The following is a 6297-nucleotide window of genomic DNA, read 5'->3' on the forward strand; positions in this document are numbered from 1 at the left end:
AGTATGTTGCGTTACTTTGTCATTTTTACCTTCATTTCTCAGGAAAATATTCAATGTATAATGTTTGTTTATGAATGTAACTACTTTAGATTTGTTACATTGAAGGTTTGTTTCCAATAATTGTTTACAGTCTATGAAAATGTGAGTTCCACAATGCGACAAGTTATACTTGGTGCACGCGGTTTTATTCCTGGTAGAAATGTCGCGTGACATTCACGGGAATTCCGATTGTTCAATTTCAGATGGAAATTACGAGCATCCAGGACAAGAACATCGGTGCAGGAACGCATGACGGCAATTATGCTAACTACATGCAAATATTAGGCGATATTATTGTTGATTGTTGCAAACATTATGAACGATAGAAAGCGAACATTCACGTAAACGACATTATTTCAGTGGCGCAGGGGGGGAGAAATGATATATTATTAATAATTTCGAAACGTTGTTTTCAAGCGCTGTCCGTTGATGATTTACGATCATTCAAATGTTTAAACTGACATTTATCGTACTGTAGTTGACTACTAATGATCAAAGTTTAATTTGAGATTGTGACATGAATCGGTTCCTCCCAAACTTTAAATTTGGATTTCAACGACTTTGTACGACCAGCTGACCGTGAATTTCCCGAAGCAAACGACAAATACCCTACGAATATTTGTCATGGAAACCTACATCGATGTACGCTTTGCCGCTTCGTAGCCGCATATTCAAAGCAAATCTGTCATTGCTTTTGAGTCGTCAAAAAGCCCAAGGATATAAAAAAATAGAATAGAAAACTTGTGATAGTGCGCTACGAAATTGTAAAATTGAGCCAAAGGATATATAAAAAATGGAATAGAAAACTAGATAGTGCTACAGAATTTTAAAATTGTTTTATAAACTGGTGCATTATAGTTTTATTTTATATGAATGAATAACATCTTTATCATATTACTGTTGACTGATTTTGTGAGATATATATAATGATGATTTGACAGTATTTGTTGGGAAGAAAACGACGTATGCTTGCGCGCAATTAAGTGCGAGACAGAAAGGAAACTGTTTACGGTTAGTACGGTTATAAAAAGAGCTCATTAAAACTCGCGCATCGTTACGAGAAGAACCATCAAGCGATTTCGCTTTTTCATTATCACGAGGTTTTTACGAGCGGTGAGTGCTTTGCTCAGAGCTCGATCGGCGATCGAGCAAGTACGAGGATCCATGCGATGATGATGAAGTGTGACGAAAGAAAACGTGAAATGTTCTCGCGACGCGCATGCAGCGAAAGCGGACCGCATCCCGGAATACCGGGCTATAGTAATGTGCCGGTCAGCGGTCATCTCTGGGGAAAAAGAAATCAGGGACGCACCTCGGCGCCGGTCGTCGGTCACGCGAGACCACCCGCTATAATCCTGAGAACGAGAAGGAGTTGGCCCGTCGCGCCCACACATTGCCGAAGGTAAGTGATCGATTTGGCGTCGTCTCGATCTTTGACCTCCTCTTTGTGTAAAGTTAGGCCAATGCTTTCTCCCGTACATATCGTTAGTTCAATAGATTTGCTCGAAAATTTAATTGGACGAAACTTTGCCTGCGGCTGTTTAACATCCAATTTTATATAGCTTCCCGGCTAACTCTGTTGAATATGAATTCAATAAAAAGTAAAATCCGCTTAGGAATAATAAACGCGAAAATTTTTTTGCTTACTTTGTATTCTCGAAACTTGCAAACAAGATGGAGAAAATAGATTTATCACGGGTCGCATTTGCTGCTGAATGTTAATGGTTCTCTGTATTGAGAACCACTGGTCTTAAAGCTTAGAGATCAAAATAGCTTCATTTCCTTATCTTCCCAATATTCGATGTTTGTCGGATATTAACAAGGATATATCGGCTTTTCTCAGCTAACGCGATCCGGATATTTTCCGGATGTAATTTTAAATCGAAGAGAATTTTTAGTTTATGCTTTTATAAAAAGAAAGAGAAAGAGATTTAGTTATTATTAGATGATTCTATCAGCTTTGAATTTGTGGTGAGAAATAATTGCTCCATTAACACATGACAATTAATTGCTCTCCAATCTAATTCAAATATACATCAAATATATATCAAATGTATATTTGATTAAAATTAAATATCTATAAATTCAAAATATGAAAGAGTATAATATAATATAACAGATAATTTAAATTTAAGATTGTAATAAGATTAAGAATAGTTTCATTATGATATAAATACAAACATAAAAAAATTTAAAATATACTTAGTTTATTTTATAAAAGGTTTTTTTTATTCAAATCGCATTTGATACGCACATGATAATGCTTGTGGCAAAACGTTTATAGTATTTGCGACAAACAAAGACACTTTACGTACGTAAGCAAGAGATGTCCTTGCAGTGATAAATGCGGAATGAGTCCTTTAATTTATCATGTTATCGATAAATATAAGAAAAGGGAGAGAATGTATATGTGTGCGTATACTCTGATACGATTTCCGTTCAATTGTTTCCAATATCGATATCATGCTTCATTATACGAGTAGAAAGTTCTCTATCCCCGCGTATTGTTCTCTTTCTTCTCATCCAATATATTCGGGCGGAGTGACATATCGAGATTAATTATTATCCATCGACGAACGAATACGTCGTTAGGTGTATTTTACGAGGCGACCATCATTTTACCATCATCTTGGGATTAAGGAGATACATTTATTCTGATGAGAGTGACGTGAGTAAGATGTATTCCTTAATGCTCAGTTCCTTCCATTTGGCTCTTATATTTACGTCTGCTTCTTTATACTGTCTTCGATCTCGTTGTATTCCGTATTCACCGTTCAGATTTGTAGCTTTTCACTTTTTATTCAGTCGAGTGCGAGCAGAAAGGTTTTAACAACGTCATTCTGATCCCTAGAGTTGAGTTGCATTTTTGTCGGAAAATTCTTATTTCTATTGTATTACAAACAACGCGTATAAAGAGGAAAGTAGAGTAATAATTATTTTTACAGCGAATTTGTGCCGCCGGGCGAAGTGAGAAAATGTGTTAACGTTGACAAATTAAAAAAAAATGAATGCAATTTTTTTATATTTTTAATGCAGCTTTTATTGTTTGATGCGAAGAGATCACGTATAACGTTACCGCGCCGTGAGCTGAAAGCCAAGCTAGATTTAACGCTATAAACGTGATGCACCAGTTGGGGCTAATACTGACCATAAGGCTGCTTGTTTGCATAAGCTTTTGCTTACACTACTTACATTATACGTCTCATCTCAGACCATTGCGTAATATGCGTATTTCACTTCACTTATAAATAGTGAAACACATATAAAGGAATAAATGTTCAGATTCGAAAGTTCAAAGAGACGTCTTTTTTTTACGGATACGATTATCTCTGTATCTTATTACCTTATTTCATTATTTTATCTGCGACACTATGATTATATTTTTATCTTGTAATGTGACACATTTCACGGAAAAGTAAACAGTTTTAACGCTGTTATTTAAAATGCTAATTTTTATCCGTTTTGCAACTTTTAACAATTTTGTGCTTCGTTGCGTCGGCTTCTTGTCTACTTACATCATCTTCTTTCGCAATTAGTACATAACTGTTCATGAATTATTAATAGCGATATGACTTTTTTGGTTAATAAATAAGGAGTGCTGGGTTTGTATCTTTAGAAAATAGGATGTCCGCGACAGTAAAAAACAAGTGTTTGTATGAAAAAAAAAATATTGGGTGATAATTGCATTGAAATAAACCTGATAACAACTAATATTGATAGAGCAGATAAACAGTCTGTCTCTTTCTTGTTTTCATCTAGTAAATAGCATGGTTCATGTAAGCGGGAACAGAGCGGGAACCGAGCGGGAACAAATGTAACTGCATAATTCAAGATGTTTTTCCCTTGGGTGCCTACCGAACAAATGATGATCTTGTACATATTCGTATGTCCGAGTTAAAAATATTATACGATGTCAAACATAAAGCGTCGATATATTTTCCTAAAAATACTTGCCTTGTTTGTAGATTTTGCTTTTTTTATTATATTTCACTGCATGTATTGCGAACTAATGTGGCGAACTTGTTTACATCGCTAAAAGCAGCATAAGCGCAAGAATTACTATAAGAATCTTTCTTTTGTAACTTTATTGAGGAGGATAATTCACCTTGCAAAGTATTTCTTTTTAAAGCAGAGCTAACGCTGCAGATATTCTTCATCATATTTTTGGCTATAAGATAGATTAATAATGTAATTTGATATTCTATATGAACAGATTTTCAAATGCAGAATAAAGTATAAGAATTTTATTTTTGCAATGTTTGTAAAAGTAATACCGAAGATTATTAGTCATTATAATAACGATATTTTAAAACAAAATGAATTTGAAAGTAGCCTTTGTGCTTTAGTCTTTATGCAGCATTATTATCTGTCTCGTCGCGAAAAGATTTGTAATCAAGATTCTCTGTTTTCTTTCCCCAGCTATCTTTGTTATGACATGGGAATTAGTTTGTGGAATAAATTCTTGTTATTTGCTTTTAGGTGTGCGCGTACAGAGCAACGGTTATGCTTTTATTACGTAAAAAAATATATAGATTCTCTAGATATCGAGATTTTATATTTTATTATAAATTATTTGATGAATTTATATTTTATCTTCTCTTAATTTAAGATAAATAAGTATTTCAATATTTGTATTTCTATATTACAATTTTATTGATTATTATATATCAAATTAAATCAATGAGATTATATCAGATTGTATGTCAGACCAGATTTCGATTAGGATCAATTTTAATTGGAATTTTGTTGAAGAAAAATAAAATGTTATTAACTTTTTGAATATCATTAACATGTTTCTCATTAAAGTGTTTTCACGATTTTGTCAGGTTTTATCTTTCAGTTTGAAATACAAAAAAGTATTGCTAAGGCTTGTAGAAGCAACCGTCGTTCTTTGAGACTGCAGTTTCTATAGCCTAGAGGAAATATGATATTTTTCTCAGATACATCTTGCGTACATCTAGAAAAGCACTTTTTTCTGCGAAACAGTTCTCCAACTAAAGTATCAAAGCCAGTAGACATTTCTACGAAAGAAAAGAAATGAGAACATTGTTGATGAACAAACACATTTATTTTCAGGAATGCCATCGCAGAAAATAACATAAAACTGCAAACGTCTCACTTTCAATTGAAATTTTATTTCCTTGGAGACGTGTAGAAGAGAGCTGTAAAAAGTTTGTTATGCATAATTTTGAATGTGTCACGTTTATGGAATACCTCGCGTACTCAGGGGTAGTGTTTTAATTATTGTGATACAAGGTTGTACACTGTATATACCTTCGCTTTAACCAAGTAATTATCTAGATGCATTAAAGTTAAATGATTACTGGAGATACTTACATAGAATCAACTAAATTTATTAGTAAAACAATGAGAGTGAGAAATAAATAGTTATTGTTTAGAGAAAGAGAGAGGAAGAAAATTTTTAGTATTTTTTTATTTGAATATTTTACGGTCGAATATATATAAGGTATTAATTAGAATTTTTTTATAATCATTAAATAATTAATGTGCACTAATTCTTTCTTGTCTATTTTTACATTTCATTTATGTAAAGAAACAACATTCTAAAAATTAATTTTGCATATAGTAACTTAAAAAGTGATGTATTTCTTAAAAGAATTTAATTTTTAATTGGTGTTTTTGCGCCTTTGAATATTTTATGAGATACTCAGAAACAAGTGTTTCTGAGTATCAATTTGCGAAATTTCAGGTTTAATGTTCGACGGAAATTTTATGTTAGCACATTTGTGAAAAATAATCACGAGATTTTGGAAAGATTCAACTCGACACATATTTCAATATTCTTGCATCGTGAACTACTTTCTGCGACTGTCGTTCATCGATCGGTCGTATCTTTTCAGACGTGTGTGAAAAGAGTTAGCATATAGCTTTAATAAATATTTAATTGTAGCAATATTTCAATTGTATCTCAGAATTTTTTTATGCGGTACTGTAACTCGATCGTTTAGCTTTATGAGTATGAAATCTATGAAATATACTCCGTCAACAAAGTTTTATATATACTACCATATATACTAAACAAAGTGTATCCATATTAAGGTAGCAGTGAAACGTTATCATATTTCTTTTATTATATTTCTTTGTTTAAAAATGGGCAGCATTACTTCTTTTGCGCGACTTTATTTTTTAATATCACCGGATAAAATTGTATTCCTTATTTTTGATGAGAGACGAAATCCGACTTTAATGTAGACTGAAAATAAGGACTCTCACGTTGACTTGAGAAGGATAATCGTA

The sequence above is a fragment of the Cyphomyrmex costatus genome, unplaced genomic scaffold (genome assembly GCF_001594065.2).
Source record: "Cyphomyrmex costatus isolate MS0001 unplaced genomic scaffold, Ccosl1.0 scaffold91, whole genome shotgun sequence".
NCBI lineage: Eukaryota > Metazoa > Arthropoda > Insecta > Hymenoptera > Formicidae > Cyphomyrmex > Cyphomyrmex costatus.